Below are 15379 nucleotides of genomic sequence, written 5' to 3' on the forward strand. Positions count from 1 at the left end.
GCCGCCGCCACCGCCGCCTCCCGCCCGCCAGCGCGGGTCGCGGGCCCCTGCGCCCCCACCCCTTCCACCCTTCCCGCTTCCTGGAGCTCGGCGCGCTGCTCGGGAGGCTCGGGGCAGCCCGGGAGCCCAGCGTCTTGTTTGATGTCGTGCTCTCCCCGCCCTCCCAGCCCTTCTCCGGGCTTGGAGGCCGCCAGAGGCCTGGCACACATTTCTCAGACACTTCATTCTTTCCTTCCTCGGAGCTCCCCACTGAGATAATGTTGTAAACGGTTCCACCAGATCTCGTCCGGATGAGAATCAGCGGTTCCCGACTCGGGGTGACCTTGGGCAGGCTCCTCTCAGTTCTTTCATTATGTAGCGCACGCTCGGTGCCAGACACCGTGTTAAACCCCGGGATTACCAGGATGAGAGACACAGTGGCAGTCTGCAAGGAGTTTACAGTCAACTGGAGGCAGACGGACCCTGATTTTCTGATTAATGACCGGGCATGCCTCTTATATTCCTTTCTCTTTGGGACTTAGATGATGGCCTGAGAGATCAAAACCTGAAGGAAACACTAAACCACACCTATATGGGCGATACTATTGCTGGTCTACGGGGGGACACAGGGGTGAACACAGTGTTTATTGCCCTCAGGAAGCCTGCAGCCTAGAGATACTATATTCATTAAGTACCGCTGACATCTGTTTCCCAGTCTGTTTCTCTGGTAGGTTCAAGAGAGACACCTATGTGTCTAGATAGAAGTAAAATGCTGTGGAGATTTAGGATAATTAAATTACTAGTAAGTTGGGGTATCCTGGAAAGCTTCCTGGAGGAAGTGGCGTTTGGTCAGTCTCTTGGAAAATAGGGAGGATTGGAGCCCTGGAAATGTGAGTCATGGGGCTGGGTAGGATGGAAGTACTCATGGCATCAGAAGCCTACACTCTGGAACATGAAGTCCTTATTCGGGCATTATGGTCTGGAGTCCAGGGTGTCTGACAGGCAGGATTATAAGAAGGGACTGAAAGAGGAGGCTTGAGGCCAAGTCACAAGACCCTTAAATATCTTGCTAAGGGACTTTGGCCTTATCTTTGGACAATGGAGAGCTATGAAAGGCTTTTGAATAGAGAAGGGACATCAAGATTCTCCTTGAGAACGATGGCTCTGGCAAAAGTGTGGAAGGTGGATTGCAGGGTTTAGAGGCAGAGAGCCCAGTTAGGAGGTTCAGGCTGGTAAAGGAGGTTCCTAAGTGACAGGTGTAGACAGACTGACACTCACCCGGAAGCACCTGCCTGGAACCAGCTCACCTGGGCGTTGGCTGTACGCTGTCCAGTGATCCGGCGTCAGCAGAGCCCTGCCTACACTTTCACGCAATGTTCCCCCACAACCTGGAGTCCTAACTAAAGAGTCATTGTGACTCGGAGCGAATCTATCTTCCAAGCCTCATTTCCATCTTCCAGGACAACCCTCAAGTCTGCCGCCAAACCTTTACCTCATTGCAGGCTTGGTTTACTCACTCTTGCCCCTCAGGCTACTCTCTGGGATTTTTTTGTGTGTTTTCTTAACACGCTGCAGAGTGGGCTGTGCCCTATCATGTTCTGAAGAAACGGTGAACAATGTCTCCTTTGTTGACCCGCACCCTGGGCCAATGGGCTAGGACTTTTCTTTCTTATTTTAAACAGATGGAAAGGTGGTGATGACAGAAAATTGTCTGTTGCCTTTGAAAAAAAAAAGTGGAGTTTTCCTGGGTATTTGAAACGCTCTTGGTGAAAGGTGATGTGCCTATGAAGTTACCCTCTTTTCTGCCGTGCAGACTTCGCAAGCTTTTTAAAATGCTCTACTCAGCATCTGACTTTTAAAAACTGCATAAATACTCTGACCCAGATTCTTCCAAGGAACTAAACCCTTCCCAGGGAAGCATGTTAACCCTTTCCAGGTTCCCCCCAAATCTATGAGAGCCAGTGACTTCCTCCACCAAATGCCGTTCTGACATTGACTGCTGTCGGCTGTTGGGCCCTCATTAATAGCTGGTATGCCACCCCCGTCCCTTCTAGCCTAACAGTCTTTTTTGTCTCTGACTCTGTCATCTTAGGATTTGGCACCCTGAAGGTGTGTGGAGAATGTTGAATATAGTCAAGTTAAGATCTCACTGCAGTGCCTGAAACAGCCTCATGGTTCAAATAGTTAATCGGCAATTCTTTTATTGCCACTTTAGGAGTGCTTAGGCTGGTAGGATGAGCAAATAACTCACACACACACACACACACACACACACACACACACACACACATTGTTTGAGACACAGAGGGGTCAGTAAAGCAACCAGAAATTTGCCATGAATTTATCTCTGGGCCAAACAAAAAAAACCCCAATCCATGAAATATCTGGCCCTCCACCCTAACCATTCAAGCAGAAAACGTTTCTTTGCAAATGGACTTACATATTATGTTTCAGTATCCTTATTTTGGGTGGGGAAGATAAGGCCAAGCTGACCCTCTTTCCAGCCCTTCTCGAATGGGGAACTAAGCTCCTGAACTTGAGAAAAGACTTTCGGAATTGGAAGCCCCCTTCTTAGATAGAACAGCCTTTATATTTCGGTCCTCCTCCCACTGACCCCATCCCCCCTCTCCCCCCCCAAAGTAAAGGGAAAATTGAACCCTGTTCATCAACGGAGGTCATTTCTTTGATCCCACTGTGAGACCAGCAAAACACAAGGAGTCTTTCCCACTCTATCACACCAGATAAATAGAACCAGGGGCCGCTCTGTTTATCCCCATCCCCCTTTCTGGCCCACGAAGGGTGAGTTTTCTATCTGCCTACATCACCTGTTTGCTCTAAACCATAAAACAAATAACTGCACCTCTAGGGAGACTCCCCTTTGTCCCTAGGTATCAGCATGGTTTGTGGGTTTGGTTTAAAGCTACAGAAAAGACAGAGTGAGAAAAGAAAAAAGGTATTTTGCCTGAGGACTTGAAGCTTTTTCCCCCCCTCGTTTTCCTCCGCTTGACTGACTTTCTCACACTCGGATTCCCTGCAGCTTGCCAGAGCCGAGGTAGCTGCCCTGCCAAGAGCCATCCTGGGAGAGCTATTGAAAGAGCCTGGAGTAAGTACACACGGGGCGGATTTCTCCTCCCCTCCGTACCTGCTCTGCACCTGTACAGGGAGCAGTCCCACACATATCACCTGATCGCAGCCTTTTCAGAGACCGTGAGAAAAATAAAGCCCAGGATAGAAGAGAGGTTTGTTGTATCTCTGGAGCCGCGGCCAGCTCCCTGCGGCCCAAGTGCCCAGAAACGGCACATTCCTGGCCCGTTGTGCAGTGGGGCACTGCGTGGTTGCCGGCGCGCGTACCCGGGGGAGAAGGGGCCAGAAGCCAGGGATCACCTGCAGGCTGACTGACTCGCTGCCTGCGTGTTCTGGCATCTGCCTGATGGGTAGCTTCACGATTCTTTTCTAGAATCATTGTGGTCCTTCTAGGTAAGAGTCCATATATACTTATCACAGCGAAATTCACAACCAGGATTTCTTACTTTAAGGTTCACTGATGAACCCCCTACCTTAAGCCTAAACTAGTGCCTGGAATGAAATTCTGAATGAAGCCTACAGGCACGTTTGGTAGTAGCTTTATCTATGCTTTTTTGAATGAATGACTCAATGAATGAATGAATGCATCATTTTTTCCTGAGGGGAGGGTCCATAGCTTTCAGCAAAATTCCAAAGTTTCTTCTGACCCAGAGGTGAAGGAAACTGATGGAGGCAATCTCCACGTACAAGTGTGTACTTTAATTTAAGCCCAGAGAGGGCACAGGACTGGCTGACGGACCTACAGTAACGTATGACCAGAGTGGGAGCCAGAAGCCAGCTCCGAGCTGTGTGTCCATGGGACATTTAGGGTGGGGTTTAATGGAGTTGTGATCACCAACCATGAAAGCCTGGATTTTGAACAATTAGGGGCGCCTGGGTGGCTCAGTGGGTTAAGCATCTGACTTTGACTCGGGTCATGATCTCGCAGTTCGTGGGTTCGTGACAGCTCAGAGCCTGGAGCCTGCTTCTGATTCTGTATCTCCCTCTTTCCCTGCCCCTCTCCCGCTCACGCTCTGTCTCTCTCAAAAATAAACATTAAGAACATTTTGGAAAAATGAATTTCCAGAACCATTTTTTTTCATTCTGAGGCACTAGTGCACCCAAGTTTTGGATGGACAAAGGGATAGGTGAGAAAGCCCAGTGTTTGTTAAGAGAAGAGGATTCAGGAATGCTTGGCGCAAGAGTCCCGGTTGCCACGAAGAGGTATTGGAAACAACTGCAAGCCTGCATTCCATCTTTGATAAAAATAAGTTGCTACTTCGGAACAAAACTGCCTGGCTGCTTTCTAGTCAGGCTGGGACCTCGAACTGCGAAGGAGGTGGAGGCAGAAGCTACCCCTGTTGGGTAATAGCGGCCTTTAATGCTTTCTACCCCCCAACGCCCTGCCCTGCCTTGGAAAACTTGAGTGAGCCAGTGAGGATGTGCACTTTCCCGATGAGCCCTGAAAGGGGATGGTGGCCAAGGAAGCCTTTTCTAATGGAGCGGGGGCAGGGCGCTCGGGGAATGGCTTCACTCCCACATTTGGCACAGGCAGAAGCAGTAGTGAGGTGGGAAGGCTCTCCAGGCTCTTTTCTCAAACTTTGCCCACTGAGCAGGGCTGTGGTGAGGCAAACCTGCAAGCCCAGAGATGAAGGAGCATTCCCCACGTTAGCACCCCTGTGTGTGAAAGGCTCAGAACTGCACGGGGGCTGGTGCCTGAGGGGGTCTCTGGAAGGTTCAGGAAGGTGGGGTGAGGCCTAGCCCCTTGAAACCCAGGACATGCATTTGGTTGGCTTGCTGATAGCTGGCTCAAATTGTGACATCAGATCCAATTGCTCAAAACATAAACAACAGCAACAGCAACAACAATAACAAAACACAGCTAGTCGGGAGAACCATGTAGGTAAAACTTATGGCCTGAAAGTGTTATAGAATGAATGTATGCAACATATACTTAATTAAAATTATCATCATTATTATGCTCACATCATCTCTCCTCGCTTGTAGGAAAAGGGTTGGGGAGGCAAAGGAAGGGACCCAAGAGGTGGTATAATTGAGCCCAAGAAGAAGTGACTTGTCCAAGGTTCAGTGCCTCCCCAAGGGGAAATAGCAAAGCCTGAATTAGGCACAGATTTTCTGCCCACCAGTCCAGAAACCTGCCTCACTATATCTCTATAAGAATGTGTGGAAGGATCATCTACAGCAAATGGCTAGCATCACCACCAAAGACGGATTTTCCAATTGAGAATGTGGACTACCTGACGGTGAGTGATTTGGGTAGTGTGACAGCCTACGCCCAGCACAGCGTGGGTAAACTCCAGGCTCGCTGCACTGCGATTCTCTCTTGGATCTGCCTATCACCCTATAACCTCTGGAAAAGGAAGGATCATGATTTCTCAGTTCTGGGAAGATAGGAAGCCACATGCAGGGGCCACACAGAATAGTCCTCCCGTCGTCTCTCAGTCACCCAACTGAGCCAAGCCACACACCGTTGCTCCTTTCTCCTAATTGCCAACGTGTTGCCCTTATTTGTGTTCTAGAAGGAAGATATGGGGGTGGGGAGGATGCATCTAACCTCTGAATCTGTGCTTTATCAACATTAGACTCCCATCAGGACCAGAGAAGATGTGATGCCAGGAATATTGTGGCGATGTGAGGGCACAAAGACGTTAAGCAGGTTGACTGATGTCACACTGAGCAGAGGGAAAGGTGAGAAAAATAACGGGCTTTCCAAGTGGCTGATAGATGGCATTTGTACGTGAAATATACATTTTCCTTTTAGAGATCAGGCTCAGGGAACAAGAGAAAATGTTTTAGGCAGTCGTCATGGCAGTAGCTTAAGACTCTGGTGGTTTCCAATACAGCTGGGGCCTTCTGATCTTGTCCATGGAGTTGGAGGTGACTGTCCTCTGCCTCACAGTTACTTGACAGTTGACGGGGTACTTTCGAGTCCATCAGCATGTTGTACTGATATATGGTTGTTATGATCTAGACTAGCATGATTTTGAAGGGAGGCCCCGGGAGGGAGAGAACATTCAAGCGGTTGGTGTAGGAGACATTTGGCTAGGCCATGGGCTGTAGGGGACACAGGACATAGGACTGGTGAGCTTTCTAGAAAATAGTACCTCTAGAGAGACAGGGTGGGGCAGGTTGCTTAGCAGCCAAGGGAGATCCAACTTTTCTTTCTCAGCCATGGGCAAAAATAAAATTGCCAGAAAATGGAACAGAAGGGAGAATAAAGATGTCTGTCAACTTGGTATAGAATATCAGTAATCCAAAGGATATGTCTTTTGGGAATGTATGTGGGGAAATCAAGGAAGAAGTGTCCTTTCTTGTGGTGGGAAGCTGGTGGGGGTGGCAGGGAGAAAAAAAGAGGGGGAAGGAATCCCACTTAGGAGGAAGATGACTGAGCATGTTCTGGAAAGGATATAGGAAAGGTGATGACCAGAGTCTCCCCCGGGGCTGAGGCTGGGGGGATGCTTATGGGTTCAGCATCCAGTGCCTTCTGAGAGGGAAACAGGGCCCGTGAGTGAGGGCTGCATGTACCCCTGGTACCCGTGTTACTTTTTCTCAGGAGCTAGTTTGTTCTGTGCTGTTTGTATCGCTGTAGTAGGAACATAAAATCCCGTAGGCTGGAAAAGGCAGTGGGATTGTTTGGGGTGATGGCAGGGAACGTAGGCCATGGGGAGACTACATCCTGCTCTGTGGTTAGTCTGAGGGTGGCGTCCCAGCGGGAAGTGGCTGGGTAGCTCAGAACAAAGGGGGAGGCAAGCCCCTTTATCTTTCAAGGGCCAGGAGAAGAACCAAGGACCAAGCATTCAACTCCATCTCCCTGACCACCATGGGCAACCGCATACATACTGTGGTGCATTTGGGTGTCCCCTCAGCCCCACTCCGTGTGAGGCATTTGCGAGGCGGGGAAAAGGAGCCTCTCCTTTTGCAGGGGTGGACTTCCAGGCTTGACTGAAACCTGACAGGAGGCGGGGAGGGCGAGCTCTGTTGTAACACGCTGGTGTGTGGCAGGCTTGCCTGAATGACGAAGGGCTCTTGATAAGGTCCCAGAGCGGTGCCAGCTTCTGGAGGAGGCTGTTAAGCTGTACCTGCATGAGACACGCATCCACTGGGGCCTTTATCTCGCTAGGCTCCCGTAGCCACGCAGGGACCCAACACTCACGTTCAAGTGCTTGATCTCCTTGCCCTCAGTGGCTAGTCGACCCCCCGCCCCCGCTTCACCTGTCGTCAAAGTCCCGGTACTTGGGACAGACCGAGACTTGGTGTCTAGAAGTGCTCGTTAGCTGCACGGAAGGACAGACTCCCAGCTTGTTTTCTCTGAATCGAGTGGACGTGGGTTGATGGCGATGAGGTCTTTGGGTCAGGACTCCAACCGTCTGGTTCCCAATTGCCTGTTTGATGTAATTCGGCTCTGTGACTAATTTTGAGCACCTCCTACGTGTCAGGCACAACTACACACCTATTTTGACAGTTAACCTCCATCTGTGCTACTATCAAATGCTGGTCCTCTGTGCAGAGTGGGGATATCCCAGGTTTCCATTATAAAAATTTCCCCTTTGCCGTCCACATTCTTCGTGTCTGTTGCTTCTCTGATTAAAAACAACAACAACAACAACTATGACCTCCTTATGGCGTCTGGCACCCTCAAATATTTGGAGAATAGATGCATGCATGAACTTTGACTTGGGGAAATAGGTTTTTCAGTGAAATCCTCAGAGGGTCAGCATATTGTTCCAAATTTTCCTTGGTCGGTGAATCAAAGGTGTGGGTTTATTTCAGCCACTCCTGGTGGCCACCTCTGGACCGCTGGGCTGTGCCCCACAGACAGCTCTACTCTGGTGCAATTAGGTGAATTTCGAGGAGTCTGTGGCCGTCCGTATTTTCCCAGGCCTATCTTTATTGATGGTTATTAAAGGCGCACCACCACATGGCACTACGAAAGTACAAAGCAATTCCCAGGGTAAGGTGCGTGGGAAGAAGTAAGATACTGAGCTCCCAACCCATTCCACTGTAATCCCAGTCTGCCAAATCAATGCATAGTTAATCAGTAAGATTCAGGCAGCCAGGTTCCACCGCCGGGCAGCACAGAGAAAGGGGGAAAAGGCTGGAGGGGACATCACTGTTCCTACTGGAAAACTGGGAAAGAAAATGAGAGGGAGGCCACCTGGGAAAGGACAGACTAGAGGGCAGGCACCCAGGTGGGAGCAGGAGGCCACAAACGGTCCTGAGGGGGGACCACTGCTGACTCTTCTCCGGCCCTCATGCTCTGTTCATGCCAGCCCCTCGTGGAAGATTCTGTGTGACCAGGAAGGATGTCGGAATCATGCGCAGACACACTGGGTTAAATAAGAATAAATACAGCGCACAAAAACACTCATTTTTATAGAGCACCCCAACACACCTGTCGTTTTACAACACTGATGGTATTGATAAAGGGGGCTATAAAGCTGAGGCAAAATGGCCTCATATTTAAATAGCAGCTTCCTCTGTGAACTTCAAGTGTTTTACAGCTGAGATTCGACTGACCTGGTGATTATTTCTCTTAGGAATGTTGAACACATATCTTTCTGTATGTTCAGGGAAAATTATAGCAGTGTTGGCTAAAAAGCATAGACTCTGGGGCCAGACTGCCTGGGTTCATGTTCTAGCTTGTTTGCTTTCTGGCTATGCGACATAACTCTTCTGTACCTCAGTTTACTTACCTTGAAATGGGCAGATAGTCAGTGCTTATATGATTGATGTGAGGACTAAGATGTGTAACGTGCCTAGAACCGTGCCTGGTGTGTTACAAATATACCGTAAGTTTTCGGCTCTTTTATCACTGCTCTCTGTGTGTCTCTGGCACGTAAGATGGGTAGTCTCACTGATCTGAAAAAACTCACAAGGTGTTAATATTTTCAAAGAAACGGGATGGACAACCACTGTGGTAAATTGGCTCACAAGTATTTGACAGAACCAAAGGCTTCAGTCACTCCCACAGGCGGCAGAACCAGGAGAAACCTAAACAAACCGATCTGGCTCCTTCTCCTTTGCAGGAAAGTGGGTCTCCACCACCCGTGTACTATGGTTGGGGGTCTGTGGGCTGAGGTAGACCTTTGGGTAAGTCTGCTTTGCATAACTGAAATGAGCCTCAGGCCCACAGAAAGGAGAGTTCTGGACGCAGACAAGGGCATCAGTGTGGGCTTGGCACACAGGATGTGTGGGCTCCCCCAGCCCCCAGCCTGGGCCCAGCCAGCCTCTGCCCCTGCCCCCCAGGCAGGAATGGGAAGGGCTGGAGAGGGACACTTCGTCCCCAGGAGCAAATGTGGCCAGGCCCTCCCTGGATCCAGTCACACTTACATGTCATACAATTGGTGGGAAGGTGCACGTCTGAGGCCTGCGCCAGCATGTTCTTGTCGATGACCTTAGAGTTTACGGTCCCGACGGGGCCACTTTTGAGAGCGAAAGGTTGCTCTGTTGACAATTGTGTCAGGACGCCTGGCGTCACCTGGGACTCATGGCCATCCTAGTTCTGTGGTGATACGTGCTCCATTGTTTGTCTGTCTGTTCAGCTGTCTTTTATCAGAGAGCCTTCCTAAGAGGAAATTTTATCTAAAAATTTTTTTGCTTAAAATATGTTTTATTTATTTTATTAAGTTTGTTTATTCTGTCTGTTTTTGAGAGAGCGCAGAGGATCAGAAGTGGGCTTTGTACTGACAGCAGCGAGCCTGATGTGGGGCTTGAACTTATTAGGACGGCGAGATCATGACCTGGGCTGAAGTCGGACGTTCAACTGACTGAGCCACCCAGGTGCCCCTTTAAAAATTTTTTTTCATTAAAAATTTTTTAAAGTTTATTTTGTGAGAGAGAGAGAGCATGCATGAGCAGAGGAGGGACAGAGAGGGAGAGAGAGAATCCCAAGCACACCCTGCATCGCCAGCACGGAGCCAGGTGTGGGGGCGCGATCCGGTGAACTGGGAGATGGTGACCCCAGCCAAAATCAAGAATCAGACGCTCAACCAACTGAGTCACCCAGGCGCCCCAGAAGAAATATTATTTTTAACTCACTAATGTTTTAGCACTTCCATGCCTTCGATCTACCTGATGAGGCCATTGTTGAGCCTAGAGAGCCTTAGTGTAGACAGGGGAAGGGAGAGACGGAGGGAAGGCCCACAGGGGTTGGATGGTTGCTTGAGGTATGTGTGACAGGATTTGTTTCTTCTCTGATTGAGCGAATGTGCCTTGAGCTTCCCCGCCTTTCAGTCTGCACCAGGTTGTGCGCTAGCACAGCGATGCTCACACCTGCCACGCGTGGCTGAGGACATCCCTTCCCCTTGGACATGCGAATGCCAAGACAGCAAGTGCTGTAATCTGAAATCCAGGCCATTGTTTAAAGGCAGAAGAAAGACCCCAAAGGAAGGAGCTTTTTTCCCACCAGAAATACTTGCCCCTTTGGTCTTGAATTTGACATTGTTCTTTTATGGAAAGTAACAGCGACAACAAAAAATAAACAACAACAACAAAAAACGAAAAACTCTTTTTCTGGATAGGTCAGAGTCAAGGTTTGCTCTTTGTTATTTCCTTAAAAAAATTCAAGAAAGAAAATAAAATTGGGTCCCTTGCCTGAGTGTTCGCCTATATGCCTATTTAATGATTAATAATACCTTGTGGGCTATTGTTTGATGTGGCCCCTGCTGGTTTGAACAGGAGAATACTGATTCACTCTTAAGGCATTTATGAATCACAAGTGTTTGCCCTGAGACAATAAAGGAAAGGGGGAGATTTAAAGAAAAGCACCCAAATATGCTGAGTTCTTGGAGCAGAAACTGGAGGTAACAGGGGCTCTCAGTCTTTGATATCCGGTGTGGAGCCCCCTGTTTTCTCTCACAGACTAAAGATGGTGTAGAATGGCCAAGAGGGGGCTTTTAAGTTTTATGGGTTTTTTCCTTTCACTTGCTGATAGGGTTGAGGCAACTTTTCCTCTTGTTTTCTTTCTTTCTTTTCCTTCCTTCCTTCCTTCCTTCCTTCCTTCCTTCCTTCCTTCCTTCCTTCCTTCCTTCCTTCCTTCCTTCCCCTTTCTTTCTTTCTTTCTTTCTTTCTTTCTTTCTTTCTTTCTTTCTTTCTTTCTTTCTTTCTCTCTCTCTCTCTCTCTCTCTCTCTCTCTCTCTCTCTCTCTCTCTCTCTCTCTCTCTCTCTCTCTTTCTTTCTTTAAGTAGGCTCTACCTCCAAGGTGGCCCTTGAACTCAAGACCCTGAGATCAAGAGTCACAGCTCTGCAGCCGGAGCCAGCCCCTCCCCTTGTTTTGCAGCTCACACACACTCTTCTTCTTCCCACCTGTCTGGTCACTCCGATGTCAATTTACAAGGGACTTTTCCTACGGGTGTTTAGGGACACGGTTTCCCATGTCTCCCTCACTGCCTCACCCGTGAGGGTGGCTCCACAGAAACCCAGAGGGAAAGTTGGAGACCTGCCTTCACTAAAATGAGGCTGGAGAGAATGGGTTCGAGAGACTGAGAGGCTTGACAGACCTCGGGGTCAGACCGGACTCGGGCGACTAAGGAGGAGTCCAGACATGACACCTGGTTTGTTTGTCACTTGAACGACAGTTCCACTTGCAATAGTAGGTCTTAGGTTTATTCTCCCTTCTTTTTGCCCCCAAGTCAGTGAAAAAAGACTACTAAATTTGCCACTGGTGAACCTTCACATTTTTTTCATCTTGAAATGATTTAAAAAAAACATTTAGTTATTTATTTTGAGAGAGAGAGAGAGAGTGAGCAGGGGAGGAGTAGAGAGAGAGGGAGAGAGAGAATCCCAAGCAGGCTCTGCAGTTGTCAGCACAGAGCCCTACGCAGGGCTCGAACTCAGGAACCTTGAGATCATGACCTGAGCTGAAGCCAAGTTGGATCCTTAACCGCTGAGCCACCCAAGCGCCCTGAGATAATTTTAGGCTTATGGAAAAGTTGCACCAATAGTAAGAGAGCTCTCTTCTCCTCTGCTCATCATCATCTATCACCGTGGAATGATCATCAAAACTCAGCAAATAATCTTGGTACAATGCTGTAAACTACAGACTTCATGTCACTATTTTTTTCTATTAGTTTTTTCTTTTTATCCCAGGATCCCATCCAGGATGCTGAGTTGTCTGGTGTCTTTAGTTTTCTTTCACTCTATGACAGTTCCAAAGTCTTTCCTTGTTTTCATGATGCTGGGATGAGCACTGGGTGTTGTATGTAAGCCAATTTGACAATAAATTATATTTAAAAATAATGATAAAAAAGAGAGTACTAATCAGCTGTTTTGTAGAATGTCCTACTGGGCTTTGTCTGATGTTATCTCATGATTATGTCAGGGAGCTGTGTTTTGGGGGGAGAATGTCTCAGAGGTGGGGTGCCCTTCCCAAGGCAGTGGGTGGGGGAGGGGCTGCACGATGTTGCTCTATTTCACTGCTGCTGTAAACCATGGTTATGAGGTTAAGACGCTTTCTGCCAGTATTACCCACTGTAATTTCCATCCACAGGAAATTACAATTTCCCCCTTTCTATTCCCCACATGTTTTGGGGGTGATACTTCAAGATTCTGCAAATAGGCTGTTTCTGCTAACATGGCTGCCCAGCAAATTTAGAATCTGTCAAAGGGTCTCGCCTGTGGCGATGATTGCTGTAGTAATCTAACAGTGGTGTGTGATTTCCCTCATTCTTCCCACATTTATTAATTGGAATGCTCTTTAAGGAGGAATTGCATGACGTTACGCTGTAGTAAAGCAGAGAAGTAAGAAATCTGCACTCTTGGGTTAAGTGTCCAACTCTTGATTTCAGCTCAGGTCATGATATAATGAATGGTTTGTGAGTTTGAGCCCCGTGTTGGACTCTGTGCTGACAGCATGGAGCCTGCTTGGGATTCTCTCTCTCCCTCTCTCTGTGCCCCTCCCCCTGCACGCTCTCTATCTCTCAAAATAAATAAACATTAAAAAAATATTCATACTCTTTTGGAGCCTATGTTTTAGATGGAGAGATAGAGAAGCAAACTCAAGTGAGTGGGTTAGATAGTATATTAATAGATGGCAAGTATATTGATAGGTGACAAGTACTATGGTGAGAAATCAAGTGGGGGAGGGGAGAGGGGAAGTACTGGGAGCAGCATGTTGAAATTGCACGGTCTTCCTTTAAGGGAAGGCCTTGGAGGGGAGGCTTGAAGCAGGGGAGGGAGCCAGTGTGTGAATATCTGGGGGAAGCTTTCTAAAGAGGAGAAACAGCAAGTGCAAAGGCTCTGGGGCAGGACCTTGCCTAGCCAGTGGGCTCTAGGGAAGTCAGGAGGCCAGCATGGCTGGTGCAAAGTGAGCAAAATGCAAAGGGGAGACAGGAGAGAGGAAGCAAAGATTGGCAGGCCAGATGCTGCGGACTTGAGGCCGTTCCCATGGCCTGGCTATTGCTCAGAGGGAGACAGGAGCCATTGCAAGGTTTTGAACAGAGGGGTCCCAGAATGTGCTTCATGCTCCTAAGGGATCACTTTGGCTGCCCTGTGGTAGGCAAGGATGGAGGCAAGGAGATCACAGGTGGGAAACTATAACATTTCTCCAGGAGGCAGTTGCCTTTTGGATATATTTTGAAGGTAGAACTACCACTGCCAAGAAGGGGCTCCCTTGTGGCCAACAGCGTCAGGCCCCCAGGGTGCATATCCTCCCCCTGCTCCTCCGGGCCTTGAAGTGGGGCTTCAAGCACAAATTTGGGAAGTACGGTCTGGCACGGTAAGTCTAGGCTCTGCAGCCTCTCATAGGAGCCCTCTGTCTTCCAGGTCTGCCTTGCATCTCTCTGCCCCACACACTCTCTCTGCCCTAGGGCCAGCCCACCTCCAGTTGCTCACAGTCTCCCAGTGCTCAGTGCCCTCTGCCAACCAGGGTCCTTCCCATCTTCCCCTGAAGCAGCTCTGCCGCCTCCGCCCTGCCCACTGTGCACCTCCCCTCTTGGTCGGGAACACTAACCACACCTGCTTCCCACGTGCAGCCCCTGGAGACAGACACCACAGGTGCACCTTAGCCTCAGGGCCCCTTAAACACGGGAACTGGCACCAAATGCTTCATCAGCCTGTTAGTTGGTGTGGTTGGTATATGGCATGCCTTAAGAATGAAACTATCATGTTTCCTTTTAATCATGGAAGTACATTTGGCATTCATTATACTCCACGTATATTCATATTTCTTTTAATATAAAAATAGTGTATGGGGCACGTGGGTGGCTCAGTCTCTTGAGCCTTGGACTCTTGATTTTTGGCTCAGGTCATGATCCCAGGGTCTGTGACGAGTATGGAGCCTGCTTGGGATTCTCTCTCTCTTGCTCCCTCTGCCCCTCCCCTGCTCTCTCTCTCTTTCCCTCTCTCTCTGTCTCAAGTAAAAAATTAAAAAAAATGTTCCTGCCTTCCCCTCTGCCTAACCCTCAAGTAAAATGGAAATTCCAGATTTCTTCCGATGGGGCCACCGTGTACCCTCGGAGGGGTGCTGTAAAACGTAGTTTGAAAAGTCAGGCAGGGGCAGAGAGAGGTAGACATCAGTGAGGGTTCATTTGCTGCTAAGGAGTTTCTCTTTATCTATTGGTTGACTTACCTTTAAAACATGCATACAGTTAAACATTTCTAACAGTACAAAACAGCATGGCCTGAAACATAACTCTTCCATCTGCGGCCCCCTTCCCCAGAGCCCTGTCCCAGGGGCACTCTGGTTTTTTTTTTTTTTTTTAATGTTTATTTATTTTTGAGAGAGACAGAGCATGAGCAGGGGAGGGGCAGACACAGAATCTGAAGCAGGCTCCAAGCTCTGAGCTGTGAGCACAGAGCCCAACGCGGGACTCGAACTCACAAACTGTGGGATCATGACCTGAGCTGAAGTCGGAGGCGTAGCCAGCTGAGCCACCCAGGTGCCCCCAAGGGCAGCCACTCTTACTCATCCCTTATATACCAATCCAGGGATTGCTAATGACAGTCAATGGCTGGGAGCTGAAAGTCATGAGTGATTGAAGGTAACGGAGGCACTGTGAAACCCAGCCCCCAGGGCTGAAGCAGTGGGGTCAGCTAACCTGCTATTTTTATTCTTATCTTTGGTTTAGACCCTCCCCCGTCCCAAAGTGGAGTTTGGAAAGACTCCACACACATGTGGAATTAGGGGCATTCAGCACTACCATCGGGGGCTCTGGGTCTGTCCACCCCACCCCCCCGCCCCAAGATTTGTTGTCCCTGAGATTTCCCAGGTAGGCTGTGGTCTCTCCAGAAAAGTCAACCATCCAGAGGGAGGAGCAGGGCCCAAAGCTACATTAGGAAGAAAGGCAGGTGGGAGCCAGGACGTCACATCAGCCCCTGC

At 49.0% G+C, this 15379-nt stretch overlaps 1 long non-coding RNA gene across 5 annotated transcripts in view; it reads left to right on the top strand.

The window, feature by feature from the left end:
• Positions 1–15379, top strand: part of LOC115292701 — an 18649-nt gene that overhangs the window by 664 nt on the left and 2606 nt on the right. For 3 of the 5 annotated variants that reach the window (XR_003909095.1, XR_003909097.1, XR_003909096.1), the window contains exons 2-3: positions 3017–3082; positions 5646–5751. This is a non-coding gene — a long non-coding RNA (uncharacterized LOC115292701). Of the gene's footprint in view, positions 1–3016; positions 3083–5100; positions 5307–5645; positions 5752–15379 lie in introns of those variants that run through there. The other 2 variants (XR_003909098.1, XR_003909099.1) reach the window with 2 other exon arrangements.

The sequence above is a fragment of the Suricata suricatta genome, chromosome 5 (genome assembly GCF_006229205.1).
Source record: "Suricata suricatta isolate VVHF042 chromosome 5, meerkat_22Aug2017_6uvM2_HiC, whole genome shotgun sequence".
Classification (NCBI taxonomy): Eukaryota; Metazoa; Chordata; class Mammalia; order Carnivora; family Herpestidae; genus Suricata; species Suricata suricatta.